The sequence below is a fragment of the Globicephala melas genome, chromosome 18, assembly GCF_963455315.2.
Source record: "Globicephala melas chromosome 18, mGloMel1.2, whole genome shotgun sequence".
NCBI classification, from domain to species: domain Eukaryota; kingdom Metazoa; phylum Chordata; class Mammalia; order Artiodactyla; family Delphinidae; genus Globicephala; species Globicephala melas.
In genome coordinates this window covers 267,859-283,750 of record NC_083331.1, presented here as the reverse complement: position 1 = coordinate 283,750, position 15,892 = coordinate 267,859, and the positions used below count along the sequence as shown (strand labels likewise).

The 15,892-nt window shown below is 43.2% G+C and overlaps 1 protein-coding gene across 3 annotated transcripts in view; it reads left to right on the top strand.

Moving 5' to 3' along the window:
- The first annotated feature begins 14,117 nt into the window (after positions 1–14,117).
- Positions 14,118–15,892, top strand: part of CPAP (centrosome assembly and centriole elongation protein) — a 57,125-nt gene continuing 55,350 nt past the window's right edge. For 2 of the 3 annotated variants that reach the window (XR_009559705.1, XM_030882772.2), the window contains exon 1: positions 14,118–14,199. The gene's annotated coding sequence lies outside the window, so the exon portion shown is untranslated. Of the gene's footprint in view, positions 14,200–14,514; positions 14,615–15,892 lie in introns of those variants that run through there. The other variant, XM_030882773.2, reaches the window with a different exon arrangement.

The window sequence follows — 15,892 nt, the reverse complement described above, 5'->3', positions numbered from 1 at the left end:
TTCCACATGCTTCGCAGACGTTCTTGTTGCCTCCAGGACAACTCAAGCTTCTTTTTTTTTTTCTAATATCTTTATTGGAGTATAATTGCTTTACAATGGTGTGTTAGTTTCTGCTTTATGACAAAGTGAATCAGTTATACATATACGTATGTTCCCATATCTCCTCCCTCTTGCGTCTCCCTCCCTCCCACCCTCCCTATCCCACCCCTCTAGGTGGTCACAAAGCACCGAGCTGATCTCCCTGTGCCATGCGGCTGCTCCCCACTAGCTATCCATTTTACACTTGGTAGTGTATATATGTCCATGCCACTCTCTCACTTCGTCCCAGCTTACCCTTCCCCCTCCCCGTGTCCTCAAGTCCATGCTCTGGTAGGTCTGTGTCTTTAGAGTCTGTCCTACAGAGTGAAGTAAGTCAGAAAGAGAAAAACAAATACCATACGCTAACACATATATATGGAATCTAAGAAAAAAAAAAAAGGTCATGAAGAACCTAGGGGTAAGACGGGAATAACTCAAGCTGCTTCTCCCCTTCACGTGTTGGTTTGCTGTCGCTCCCTTTCCACTCTTTGAGTACAGGCTCAACGCTACTTTGCAAACTGCTTTCTACTGTCCCAGGAATTCTCAACTGGATTCTTTACCTGTAAAGTACCCGAGAGTCACCCGAGAAACTAGCATATACTTAGCTTTAGCACGCAAACCACGAACAACTTACTAGTAAAATGTGCATAACGTAAAAACTTCACATTTGTGTTCAGAAAATAGTGTCAAATATTCAAGTCTACTGAAGACTCAGAAAAATTCTGAGATTTTTCATTAATATTAATTAGCTACTTCCTCATTTGTTTTGTTATCTGCTAGAACCTGTTAGCAAACAAATGGTAACATATACTAAAGAATATGGGGGGAAACTGAAAATTTGGAGAATTCTCTCCATCTTTGATTTTTTTCCCCTGTGAACTGGGAAAGGGCCATCAGAGTAGTACGGTGGTTAAGCGATGGGTTCAAATCCTGCCTCTGCAATTACACAATATTGCTTGTGTGACATTGTTTGTTTTTTGTTATTTTTGGCTGCCTGTCTTGTGGGATCTTAGTTCCCCGACCGGGGATTGAACCCGAGTCCTCGGCAGTGAAAGCCCGGAGTCCTAACCACTGGACCGGCAGGGAGTTCCCTGGGAGTAGAGAATTTAATCAGTTCTTGTGAGAGGGTACAAATAGACCTACTAGTTTATTTTAATTTCATCTGTAAGTATGTTATCTCTAAGGGATAAGAACTTTTTCCTAAGCATGAAATTTAAAGATAGTAATGAATAATTCTTTAATATCACAAAATATCCAGGTAATGTTTAAATTTCTGTAATTGTTGTTGTTGTTTTTTTTTTAATACAATGGGTTTTGTTCAAATCAGGATCCAAAGGCTACATATTGCCTCATTTCAAATATCCTTTAAGTTATAGGTTTCACCCCTCCCCTCTTTTTTCTCTTTTTTTTTTTTTTGGCGCCTCCCGTTGCGGAGCACAGGCTCCGGACGCGCAGGCTCAGCGGCCACGGCTCACGGGACCAGCCGCTCCGCGGCATGTGGGATCTTCCCGGACCAGGGCACGAACCCGTGTCCCCTGCATCGGCAGGCGGACTCTCAACCACTGCGCCACCAGGGAAGCCCCCTCTCTTTTTTCTCTTGCCATTTATTTCCTCGTATTCCAGACATTGCTGACTACGTCCCCATGGCATAATTTAACATATTCAATCTCAATTCCCTGATATCTGATCTTTATTATGTAAAATATTTTCATAGTTTCAAAGTCAAAACCATAAAACAATGTACATTAGGAGAAACCTAACTTCCATCCTTGTCTCCTCCCCTTCCCCCTCTAGATAATATTTTATTAGTTTTATTAGTTTTCCCATTATCTTGCCTTTTGAAAAAACATAACCAAATTACGTGCATGTGTGTGTGTGTGTGTGTGTGTGTGTATACCATGCTTAACCACTGCGCCAGCAGGGAAGTCCCTCCAGATGGATCTTACGTTTCTTTTTTTTCCTTCGTTCTTTTTTTTTGGCTGCGTTGTGTCTTAGTTGCCACACATGGGATCTTTCCTTGTGGAGCGTAGGCTCAGTAGCTGTGACCGGCGGGCTCAGTTGCTCCGAGGCATGTGGGATCTTAGTTCCCCGACAAGGATCGAACCCGCGTCCATCTGCATTGGAAGGCGGATTCTTAACCACGGTGCCACCAGGGAAGTCTCTCTTTTTACGTTTCTGCTTAGATATTTAACTAAGGATACAGATTTAATCATGTTTCCCCCCTGCTCCTTGTGACTTCAGTTTCAGCCACACTATTAAGTGTTATTCAAAGCAAACAGAAAATTAGAGCTATGTTTTGAATAGGTAATTCATGGTATCTGGGCACTTTAATTTCTGGACTATCCCTAGAATAGATACACACAGAAGAGTCAGGAAATAGAGAGTCCCCTATTCGCATGATACTATCTTCAAGAAGCAATTCATATCCATGCACTACACTTTAAAATATGTATAATAATTAATCTATGACTTAAATCACATACTTAATTATAATTTAAAGTGTTCAGTTTTCTCTGGAATTCAATAAGCTGGCTGATTTTAATGTAACAGATCCATGTACTATAGAAAAAAAAAGTAAAACACTTCACATTTGTGAGGCTGAAAAATGTGGAAACTAAAGATGGCGTGCTCTTACCAGGATAGGATTCCTACAAAGCTCTGTACAGGGGACCTGTGCAGCAAGGGCGTCACATTGCCAAGGTGGCTCAAAAACGCTGTGGTTTCACTCAGTCGGCCAACTCTAAATATCTGCAAGATGTCCACTGGACTCTTACTGTAAGAATTAGAAGAAAACCTTGAGATTACATAATTGAAAACAAAATAAAACATTATTATTAGCAGAAAACCCAAAACAACCCAAATGTCTATTATTAGAGAACTGATTCAATGAATCACAATGCAACATTTCTTGGAAATACTATGCAGCCATTAAAAAATCACACTCTTAGAAATAAATAAGGGGGGCTTCCCTGGTGGCACAGTGGTTAAGAATCTGCTTGCCAATGCAGGGGACACGAGTTTGAGCCCTGGCCCAGGAACATCCCACATGCCGCGGAGCAACTAAGCCCGTGCTCCACAATTACTGAGCCTGAGCTCTAGAGCCCACAAGCCACAACCACTAAGCCCATGTGCCACAACTACTGAAGCCTGCATGCCTGGAGCCTGCCCTCCACAACAAGAGAAGTTACTGCAATGTGAAGCCCGTGCACTGCAATGAAGAGTAGCCCCCGCTCACTACAACTAGAGAAAGCCCACACGCAGCAACAAAGACTCAACACAGCCAAAAATAAATAAATAAATAATTTTAAAAAAAATTTAAAATAAATAAGGTATAAAGCAAAACTTATAGCAAAAAATAAGTGTTAGAAGTAGGTTATAAGGACTTCCCTGCTGGCGTAGTGGTTAAGAATCTGCCTGCCAATGCAGGGGACATGGGTTTGAGCCCTGGTCCAGGCCGATCCCACATGCCGCAGAACAACTAAGCCTGTGTGCCACAAGTACTGAGCCTGCGCTCTAGAGGCCGCGAGCCACAACTACTGAGCCCACATGCCACAACTACTGCAGTCTGCATGCCTAGAGCCTGTGTTCCGCAACAAAGAGAAGCCACTGCAGTGAGAAGCCTGCGCACCACAACGAAGAGAAGCCCCCGCTCGCCGCAACTGGAGAAAGCCCACGTGCAGCAACAAAGACCCAATGCAGCCAAAAAATAAATTAATTAATTAATTAATTAAAGAAAAAGTATATTATAAAACATTAAGCAAAATATGATCCCATATTTTATCGAATATATAATATATAGAACATACTAATTGAATAAGTTCATTCATTCAACACTCATGCATTTATTTAACAAATACACCCCGTGCCTAGTACTCTACCAGCACTGGCAATAAGATAACAAGGCCTCTGCCTCATTGAGCTTATGATGAGAGAGACAGAAGTCAAGGTGACAAACACCTGATCTTCTGTGCTGCTCAGCAAGCCAACCAGGTTCAGAGAGATGGTGGCCAAGTAAGGCTTTGCTTTGGAGGTGACATTTATTGGACGTGGCCAAATACGTGTGCTAAGATCTAACTGGTTGTTTGGGGAAAGTTAACTGGATGGGCAGGATGGAAGGAACATCAGGAAGGCTGCTGCTGCAGGGACGTGGTCTCTGCTCAAGGCAAGAAGCCAAGGGTAAACGGCTTTTGGAGGCAGAGCTGACAGAACGGGGATGTGCGGACGAGGGAGAGAGAATCGACGATGGCTCGGGGTGACTAAGATGGGGAGTGTGGGGACAGACCAGGGGGCTGCCGAGGGACCGGGCTTTGGGGGCTGGCTGGTTACCGGAACGTGCTGAGCAAATCGGCAGATGTTACTAACCACAACTTTTATTTCAGACAGTTGGCTTCCCAGCACCCTCTGGGTGCAGAGAAGCATCAGTGATCCAACTGGGAAAACGTTCTATACCAAAATGCTAACAGTGGTTATATTATCTCTGCGTTATCGCTGGGTGGTGAGATTTTGGGCGATCTTTAATTTTCTTCATGTTTTCACATACTTTCTAAGCTTTTAGAAAAGAACGTGAATTTTATAACTAGAAAACAATTAATATGAAAAAGTCATTATTCGTGAAATGAAATGGAGAGAATCTACTTTTTCACAGCAGCAGAATCTCTCCCTAGGGAGAGGCCCACTTTTGATGTATGAATTCTTTAATACCTGGGGATGGGGTGGTTTGAGATCGCCAAGGGCTTGCTGTAGTTACATTAGATGGTTGCTGCTCCCTTCAAGGCTTGAAAATGCAGCTGCTCCTTCCCTTTGACTCCCTGGAAAAAGCTGGTGACTCCCTTCCTGATTCTACTGTCACTGTTACTAGACTCCTCAGATACCTAGGGGAGGCTCAAAGCCAAATCAAGCTAAAACAATCTTGAGAAAGAAGAACGGAGCTGGAGGGATCATGCTCCCTGACTTCAGACTATACTAGAAAGCTACAGTAATCAAGACAGTATGGTACTGGCACAGAAACAGACACATAAATCAATAGAACCGGACACAGAGCCCAGAAATAAACCCACACACTTTGGTCAATTAATCTATGACAAAGGAGGCAAGAATATACCATGGTAAAGGCCATATATGACAAACCCACAGCAAGCATCATACTCAATGGTAAAAAACTGAAAGCATTTCCACTAAGATCAGGAACAAGACAAGGATGTCCACTCTCACCACTCTTATTCAACATAGTTTTGGAAGTCCAAGACACAGCAATCAGAGAAGAAAGAGAAATAAAAGGAATATAAATTGGAAAAGAAGAAGTAAAACTGTCACTGTTTGTGGATGACATGATACTATACACAGAAAATCCTAAAGATGCCACCAAAAAACTACTACAACTAATCAATGAATTTGGTCAGGTTGCAGGATATAAAATTAATGCACAGAAATCTCTGGCATTCCTATACAACAACAACGAAAAATCAGAAGGAGAAATTAAGGAAACACTCCCATTTACCATTGCAACAAAAAGAATAAAATACCTAGGAATAACTCTGCCTGAGGAGACAAAAGACTTGTACTTGGAAAACTATAAAACACTGATGAAAGAAATCAAAGATGACATAAACAGATGGAGAAATATACCATGTTCTTGGATTGGAAGAATCAATATTGTGAAAATGACTATACTACCCAAAGCAATCTATAGATTCAATGCAATCCCTATGAAACTACCAATGGCATTCTTCACAGAATTAGAACAAAAAATTTTACAATTTGTATGGAAACAAAAAAGACCCCAAATAGCCAAAGCAATCTTGAGAAAGAAAAACGGAGCTGGAGGAATCAGGCTCCCCGACTTCAAACTATACCACAAAGCTACAGTAATCAAGACAGTTAGGGTATTGGCACAAAAACAGAAATATAGATCAATGGAACAGGATAGAAAGCCCAGAGATAAACCCATGTACATATGGTCATCTTATCTTTGATAAAGGAGGCAAGAATATACAATGGAGAAAAAACAGCCTCTTCGATAAGTGGTGCTGGGGGCTTCCCTGGTGGCGCAGTGGTTGAGAGTCCGCCTGCCGATGCGGGGGACACGGGTTCGTGCCCCGGTCCGGGAAGATCCCACATGCCGTGGAGCGGCTGGGCCCGTGCGCCATGGCCGCCGAGCCTGAGCGTCTGGAGCCTGTGCTCCGCAACGGGAGAGGCCACAGCCGTGAGAGGCCCGCGTACCGCAAAAAAAAAAAAAAAAAAAAAAAAAAAAAAAAAAAAGTACCAAGCTGTTTACTACTGTCTAAACCATTTCGCATTCTCCTTAGCAGTGTATGAGAGTTCCAAATGCTCTGCATCTTTGCCCAAACTTGCTATTATCAGGATTTTTTTGTTTTCTTATTTTAGCCATTCTGATAGGAGCGTAATGGTATCTTATCGTGGTTTGGATTTACATTTCCCTAATTACTAATAATGTTGAGCATCTTTTCATGTGTTTATTTTTCATTCATATACTTTCTTTTGCAAATTATGTGGTCAGATCTTTTGTCTATAATTTTATCTGGTTGTTTTTCTCTTTACTGATTTGTAGGAGTTATTTATATATTCTAAAAACAAATTTTATACCAGACACATATTTTGCAAATATTTCCTCCACAGCTAAGGCACGTAGCTCTGTTTTCTGGATAGTGTCTTTTATAAAGCAATTAGAAAAAAAAAAAAGGAAATGAGGCATTGTTAGAGACAGGACACGGTCTAAACGAAAGTATCCCCCTTGGCAAGGAGAAAGGCGGGGATGCTGGCACGTCATGCAAACCAAGGTAATGGCAGGCCGGGAGGGGCTCCTGCATAGGCGAATGCCTCCGTCATCCCAGCCGTCCTGATGGGGTGTTTGTCGTCCCGAAATCCTGCCCCCGCCTTAACCTTGGAGAATGTGGAGGGCTTGCTCGGCATAAGCCTCCTGCGCTGGTTGCAGGGCACACACCACGTCCAAGTCACTTCATTCAGGAAGGTAAAATTTAACATAATTTTGGGAGATTTCCACCAAAATGGTTTAACAAAGGAGAAGGGCCAGCTCAAAAAGCCTCTTGTACAGAAAAGCTCTGTCCATCTGGTCAGGGAGGGTTACTCCCTTCGAGGGAACAGACTCACAGTCGCGCACGAGGTGAGTGAGGGAGGCCAGAAGGGACGGCTTCCTTTCCAATGAAGAAAAAACTCTTAACACATCCTATCATGGTTTCCAACTTGATTTTTACTTACTTTTTACCCACACAACTAAATTCTCCACAAAATATGGTACACATTTTTAGGTAAAAGGTTAACAAAAGCCTTTCTCCTTCTTGGACACATTTGACCTTGGGTTAACTTTTTATATGTTTCCATGGAATCTGGATAAGAGTGGATGCCAGATATAACATTAGGCAAAACTCCTTGGGTATCAAAGACCTCTCCTTAATAACCTGTCCCGGGACCGGAGGTCAGTGAGTGAATGCAGACAGTGGGCGGCAAGCCCGAGCCCTGGGCCCAGGGCCCTGCATAACTGCCCTTCCCTGGGCTGCATCACAGGAGGTCTGGGCCCCTGGAGAGATGTGAATCTCCTTCCTCAAACCAGAGCTGACACCTTGAGTGGGGCAAAGTGAGGAGCTCCCAGAGCCTGAGGGAACTGCTCTGTGGACGCTGCTGAGGAGTCCTGAGCCCTCCGGAAGTCTGAGTGTCTGGACAGAAGACACTCTGACATGGGCTGCAGATTTTACTGGAACTTTAGGTATCGGCTCTGGGTTTGTTTTTGTTCCATTATTGTTTTAGGTTGGAACCATGCCTTTGACCTGACACAAACCTAGCGAAGGTCGTGGCCTCTATGCAGCCCTCCTTGCTGTCCCTGAGCCCAGGGCACTTCGCATACATTTCAGGATCAGTTGAGTCATGGGGGATGGGATCACGATGTGTTGTCCCTCCCAGGTGGCAGTTTCCGAGGGGCGGGGTATGAAGTCTTTTCATCTTTGGGCCTGGCCTCTAGTTGGCTGCTTGCTACACAGCAGGTGCTTAGTGAAGTGTGTGAAGGGATCTCTGTGAGGTGTGGACATTAGGAAAGTTTCCATAAGTGACTCAGAACAGGAGCAGGAACCTGCACCCCAGGGAATGTTTTCCTTTGCTGAGAAATTAGCTATGAGCAAGGTGGATAAACACATAGGAGTCAACATGAAGACTGTACCTCGATGCCGTCGGCTGGGAGGAAGTGTGCGGATATAAGAAAGCTGTGGTCCCCGGGGTCCTTGGGGCTCTGGGGGCACCTCAGCTCCACCATGGCCGTCTCCTTACCTCCCTCTGTCCCTACCTGGAAAACAGGTTGTTCTTTCATAAGCTGCATTCATTAAATAACAAACCATACACGCCATTTTAAAATGTTGATTATAAAACTGATACATGTTCATTTGCAGATATAATTTAGAAAATATAGAAAGTAAATAGAAAAAATAAAAATCATCTGAAGTCCTACTACAGATATATAATCACTAGTAATATTTTGTTATATTTCCTTCCAGTATTTTTGCTATAGATACACCTGTATATGTTTAAACTGTACCACTTTTCATATTTTCTTAATCACAGAAGAAATGTTATTTTCAAGTAACATTTTATTAAAATATCTGAAAGATACAAACGGAACATCATTTTGAATGCTGGTGTTATTTTGCATTTGTATGACGTCGCAGGAAAAGTTTTTTGTTTTTCTTTCTAATGAAAAGTAATGGAAATTCAACATAGTATAAATACTGAGTGTCAAAGTAGACTTGGTGTCTACTCTTAAAATACAAGAAACTGTTAATAACAGGGAGGAGTACCTTTATTTTTTAATGTCATATTAAGATTTTATACTGTTTACATTTTTATTATAAGCATGCATTTCTTTTACAATAAGCTAAAAATTAAACATTAAATTTTAAATGTAAAAATTTTCTTGACTATTAAAAATCAACTCATATACTAAGGAATATTTATTCAGGATATGCACAATTTTTCAAACAACAAAAAAATTATCAAACAGGAAAAATAATTAGAACAGAACTTTCAAACAGTTCTGTTCCTCCAAATAGAAATCAGACTCTTACTTTTACCAAGGTGTTATATTTTGCAACTTCAAAATCTTGAGGAAAATGAGGAATTCCAACATTCTCTGTATAAAACCTGAAATTTGTATAATAAAATTTTAACATTAAAATGAACTTTTAAACAGAATTTCCATAAAATTCTTCTTGTAGATCTCCTAATTCTATACAAAATACATTATAAGTCCCTAATGCCTCCTTAGATATTCGAAAGATGGTTAAAAGGTCTTGTGGAATGAACTGTATTTCTCCTTCACATAATTCTAGAGCTCTGATTCTATAGCGAGGCTGCAGTGGATGGCGGCGGTGATGTGAAGCAGAAGCAGAGGCCCCTCACAGAGGCGGGAGGCCTGTGTTCACTCTGGGCTCTGACCCTTAGAAACCGGTCACTCAAGACAGACCCACACCTCTCTGGACTACAGTCAGCTCCGCTTTAAAATAAATAAACGGGGCTTCCCTGGTGGCGCAGTGGTTGAGAGTCCGCCTGCCAATGCGGGGGACACGGGTTCGTGCCCCGGTCCGGGAAGATCCCACATGCCACGGAGCAGCTGGGCCCGTGAGCCATGGCCGCTGAGACTGCGCGTCCGGAGCCTGTGCTCCGCAACGGGAGAGGCCACAGCAGTGAGAGGCCTGTATACCGCAAATAAATAAATAAATAAATAAACGAATTAACTAACTAATTAATTATTTAATTAAAGGTGTCAGACTTATAATTTGTACTTTTAATTTTGATATTTGTTCTCTCCTTTAACACGAAGATTAACAAAGTAAGATCAAATGTGATGTCTAATTGATATTGCAGTTTGGGGTACGTATGCTTTAAGAAGCCATGTAGAACTTTAGACTCATATACTGCATTTCTTTCGCATTAATATTTATTAACTTCATAGGTATTGATTGTCTTTTACACTCAAATTGATTTAAAATTATCAGTGTGTAGATGGGAATGATGATAGATACTGTGAAAGATATTAGACTATGCTATGTAGGTTAATCTAACTTGCTCTCAATGCCCAACAGTGAAAAAAAAAAAAAAAAACTCTGTAATGAATCTTTCACCGTTTTCAGAACAGTCTGTGTCATGTGCCCGGCCTCTGCTGGACATGGCAGGCTGAAGCCAGCATGGCTGCTCAGACCCACCTCTGGATCTAGATTTGTCCTGGGTGAGTTCTTAAGTCCTCTGAACTGGTCTTTTTTTTTTTACATCTTTATTGGAGTATAATTGCTTTACCATGGTGTGTTAGCTTCTGCTTCATAACAAAGCGAATCAGCTCTACATATACATATGTCCCCATATCTCCTCCCTCTTGCGTCTCCCTCCCACCCCTCTAGGTGGTCACAAAGCACCGAGCTGATCTCCCTGTGCTATGCGGCTGCTTCCCACTAGCTATCTATTTTACATTTGGTAGTGTATATACGTCCATGCCACTCTCTCACTTCGTCCCAGCTTTCCCTTCCCCCTCCCCGTGTCCTCAAGTCCATTCTCTACGTCTGCATCTTTTCTTTTTTAGATTCCATATATATGTGTTAGCATATGGTATTTGTTTTTCTCTTTCTGACTTACTTCACTCTGTATGACAGTCTCTAGGTCCATCCACCTCACTGCAAATAACTCAATTTCGTTTTTTTTATGGCTGAGTAATATTCCATTGTGTATATATGCCACATCTTCTTTATCCATTCACCTGTTGATGGACACTTAAGTTGCTTCCATGTCCTGGCTATTGTAGAGCTGCAATGAACATTGTGGTACATGACTCTTTGAATTGTGCTTTTCTCAGGGTATATGCCCAGTAGTGGGATTGCTGGGTCGTATGCCAGTTCTATTTTTAGTTTTTTAAGGAAACTCCATACTGTTCTCTATAGTGACTGTATCAATTTACATTCCCACCAACAGTGCAAGAGGGTTCCCTTTTCTCCACACCTTCTCCAGCATTTATTGTTTGTAGATTTTTTGATGATGGCCATTCTGACTGGTGTGAGGTCATTGTACTATACCTCATTGTAGTTTTGATTTGCATTTCTGTAATGATTAGTGATGTTGAGCATCCTTTTATGTGTTTGTTGGCAATCTGTATATCTTCTTTGGAGAAATGTATAATTAGGTCTTCTGCCCATTTTTGGATTGGGTTATTTGTTTTTTTTATATTGAGCTGCATGAGCTGCTTGTAAATTTTGGAGATTAATCCTTTGCCATTTGCTTCATTTGCAAATATTTTCTCCCATTCTGAGGGTTGTCTTTTCGTCTTGTTTATGGTTTCCTCTGCTGTGCAAAGCTTTTAAGTTTCACTAGGTCCCATTTGTTTTTTTTTGGTTTTATTTCCATTTCTCTAGAAGGTGGGTCAAAAAGGATCTTGCTGTGATTTACGTCATAGAGTGTTCTGCCTATGTTTTCCTCTAAGAGTTTTATAGTGTCTGGCCTTATATCTAGGTCTTTAATCCATTTTGAGTTTATTTTTGTGTATGGTGTTAGGGAGTGTTCTAATTTCATTCTTTTACATGTAGCTGTCCAGTTTTCCCAGCACCACTTATTGAAGTGGCTGTCTTTTCTCCATTGTATATTCTTGCCTCCTTTATCAAAGGTAAGGTGACCATATGTGTGTGGATTTATCTCTGGGCTTTCTATCCTGTTCCATTGATCTATATTCCTGTTTTTGTGCCAGTACCATACTGCCTTGATTACTGTAGCTTTGTATTATAGTCTGAAGTCTGGGAGCCTGATTCCTCCAGCTCTGTTTTTCTTTCTCAAGATTGCTTTGGTTATTTGGGGACTTTTGTGTTTCCATACAAATTGTGCAATTATTTTGTTCTAGTTCTGTGAAAAATGCCATTGGTAGTTTGATACGGATTGCATTGAATCTGTAGATTGCTTTGGGTAGTATAGTCATTTTCACAATGTTGATTCTTCCAATCCAAGAACATGGTATAGCTCTCCATCTGTTTCTCTCATCAGTGTCTTACAGTTTTCTGCATATAGAAATTTTGTCTCCTTAGGTAGGTTTATTCCTAGGTATTTTATTCTTTTTGTTGCAGTGGTAAATGGGAGTGTTTCCTTAATTTCTCTTTCAGATTTTTCATTATTAGTGTATAAGAATGGAAGAGATTTCTGTGCATTAATTTTGTATCCTGCTACTTTACCAAATTCGTTGATAAGCTCTAGTAGTTTTTTGGTAGCATGTTTAGGATTCTCTATGTATAGTATCATGTCATCTGCAAACAGTGACAGCTTTACTTCTTTTCCGATTTCGATTCTTTTTATTTCTTTTTCTTCTCTGATCGCTGTGGCTAAAACTTCCAAAACTATGTTGAATAATAGTGGTGAGAGTGGACAACCTTGTCTTGCTCCTGCTCAGTGGCTCCCAGAAGCAGGCTTAAATTAAGCCCCTTTAGAATACTGTATGGCAGGCCATTGCAGGTGTGTGCCCAGGCAGGAGCATCTATGATGCTAAAGAGCTAGCAGTGGCCAATCACATTAAAACTTTGGGCGCTTATACTATTCATGAGTTTACCTCCAACAGGTCTGTCCATCCAACCGAAGTAGATGGGAATTCCATTGGAGAAGGGGCAATCAATTTGTTTAATTTTGTCCAGAGAAATACAGGAATCTAGCATATGTACTGGGAAGTGGAACCAAAACCCCATGTTCAGTTACAAATTAGACAACAAGTGCTAAGTTTCATCGGGTTCAAACAGCTGTGGGTAAAAAGGACTGACTAAAGATTCTAAGGAATATTCATCACCTCCATTCAGCAGAATGGTATTAGCTTCTTTTCCACAAGATTGTGGAATGGACATTGACACTGGGGGACTGTAATAGGAAAGAACCTTCTGTATTCTATTACAAGTGAATCACTAAAGGGATGTTGCCTGTAAGCTTAAGTTATACACAACGGCCCATCTCTGGGAACCCTGCCTGCCAGGTGATGAGCATTAAGCTAAAATACCTTTGTTTAGCTCACAAACCTCCTGACCAGGCTCACCTGTGAATGACTGACTGCAGGGAGGAAGAAATTAACTCATCCCCTCCAGAGGCTCATGGGAACCAGGAGATGTTTGACTTTACTGCTCTTTGAGTATAAAAGGAGCCTGAATTCTAACTCAGGCAAGATGGTTCTTTAGGGGCACAAGCTCACCATCTTCTCTGTCTGCTGGCTTTCCGAATACAGTCGTTAGTCCTTGTCCCAAGTACTGCTCTCTCGGATTATTGGCCTCTCCTGCGGCGCAAGCAATACAAGCTTGGACTTGGTAACAGTAGTTTGTTTCTTACACTGTACCGGTTGTTGGAAATAGCACTTCATTTGATTTCTTTAAATATTTATTTAAACAGACACAAAGCCTGGGTGTGTACACAATGGTAACTTGCAGTGTCTGCATCTGCAATGGCAATTAAGAAAACGGTTTTCGAGTTTTGCACTTTAGTGTTCAAAACAGAACTAGGTTTATTTTAATAAAAAATAAACAAAATAAAATTAGGCTTTATTACCTAATGGGCAAAGAGCCAACTACGCATTAGGCAGAAAAGACGAGCGATAGCTACTTTAGGAGTGACTTCATCACAAGGTTACTTTTGACTCATCAGAGAGTGTGGCCGACTGTCCTTTTTTCGTTTACTTGGTCACTCGTGGCAAAGAAGACAAAAACAAAAAACAAAAGACACGCGGAACTAGACAGACGCCCCCGCCCCAACCGCGAGGACGCCAGCCGAAGTTTTGAAAGGCAGGGGAGGGGCTCGGTCTGTCCCGGAAGTTCTCTCCGGGAACTGTTTCCCCCCGCCTCTCCGCCCGCCACCACCACCCCTTGCCCCCCGCTCCCGGGCGGAAGACGCCGGGCCGTGAGCGCCTAGTAACGTGGAACGCTGGGTCGCCGGGAGTGGTAGTTTGCGTGAGTCCGGCTGCGTGCTCTCGCAAGCGCAGAGGGGCAGGTAGGAACTACATTTCCCAGGAGCCCTCGGGCCTGGGCGGAGCCGGGCTGGCCGCGGAGTCTGTGGCGGGTGGTTTGTAAGGGTAGCGGCGGCGGCGACGACGGCTCGGGCGCTGGCGTGAGTGGACTGAGAGGCCGGGGCCGAGGAGCGGGACTTCGTGGCGGGGGTGGGGTGGGGTGGGGGTGGGGAGGACCGGAGGAGCTGGTGTGTTCGTCGCCGTGCGTCCACGAGGGACGGCGGGGCGCGCGGGGAGCGGCGCCGGGCGGCGAGGGGAGCTCTGGGTCAGTGTCGGGCCTGCTAGCGCTGTTCCGCGGCGGCTTCTGGCGGACTCCCGCCGCTTGTGGTCTCGGCTGCACTCTGAGCTGCTGCGCGGAGGCGCGGGGCCGCAGCTGCGCGAGGAGCGCGTCGGTGCGTCACCTTCCTGCTGGTCTGGGCCGGTCTCCCTGCCGGCAGGTGCGGTCTTGCAAAGCTTCGGGTTTGAAAGCTTTGCTGTGGGTTGGTGGCTTTCAAGGACGTGTACTTTGGGAGACCGGTAAGTCACCTTTCTAAGCGACCAGTTACTTCTCAAGGCCTGAGGGAGGCTTTGAATTGTTTGCGTCTACCTTTTCCTCCTCGCGAGGTAGAGAATTTATCCCCCCCGGCCCGCTGCTTTAAATAATGTTTACGTGGTAGTCTTTGGAGGTTTCAAGGCTGTCCGTTCGTTTCAAACAGATTTTGATATCAGGAAGATCTGAGTCCACCTCCTAATAATCCATTCTGGGCATTTTGCTGTATATGCTCCCTTTACCAAGGCCTTAGCATCAATACTAAGTAACAGGTTAAGGTGGAATTGTATTTCTGTGCGTCATGCCGACAGTAAATATACCTCTAGGGTCATAGTGATGAAGCTGAAATGAAGCAGGGGAGGTTTCTTTTTTACATGAGCGAGATATGTGTTACCGAAAGTGAGTTCCGGATGCTCCTGCGCAAAAGCCAGTGAAGAGGCAAGGCTGGTGGAAAGGAAAGTTTGCTTTCTTTTGGGTGCCGGGAGCGGGGAGGGCGACTCCTGTCCAAAGGCCGACTCCCCTCCCCTGCCCTCCGCGGCCACAGTCGACAGTCGTGGGTCAAGAGCTGTTATAGGCGGCGGGAGGAGCCCACGTGGAAGCAACGCAGGCAGCTCGGACAGGCATCTTGAAGCTGGTCATGCGGTGCTCTGGCCAGCGTCATCTTGACTGTTTTAAGTAGTTAACCTTAGGTTCCAAAGTCGGTTTGTTCCCATTTTCTTGAGGCCAGTTTTTAGAATCGCGGCAGCTTATGTCATGGCTACAGTTAATGTAGTTCACTTCTCCCACCTGATGGGGGTTTCATTATCTACAAGACAGCCCACCGGAGAGGGTCCCGATATTAGCTACAGCCCTTGAGAAGGAGCTAAAGTGCCTTGCCTTTGCTTAATGACTAAACTGTTATTGTTTTGTCCTGTTTGACTGCTTTTCTTTGCTTCTGCATTTTCTTACTTCTCTGGTTAAACTTATTCTTTGGTTTTTCCACAGACAAAAAGGCAGGCTGAGGACATGGGGGGCAGGGACCATAGGGTCCTGCTCTGTTTTACATGCAGACGTCTGAGTGCTGCATCACATCGGTGCTTGCGCTTGCCAGTCTAGTAGGGAACTTTGCTAGTTTTTTTTGTTTTAATTAGAGTATAGTTAATTTACAATGTTGTGTTTCAAGTGTATAGCAAAGTGATTCAATTATACATACATACATATTCTTTTTCAGGTTGTTTTCCTTTATAGGTTATTACAAGATATTGAGTAGAGTTCCCTGTGCTGTA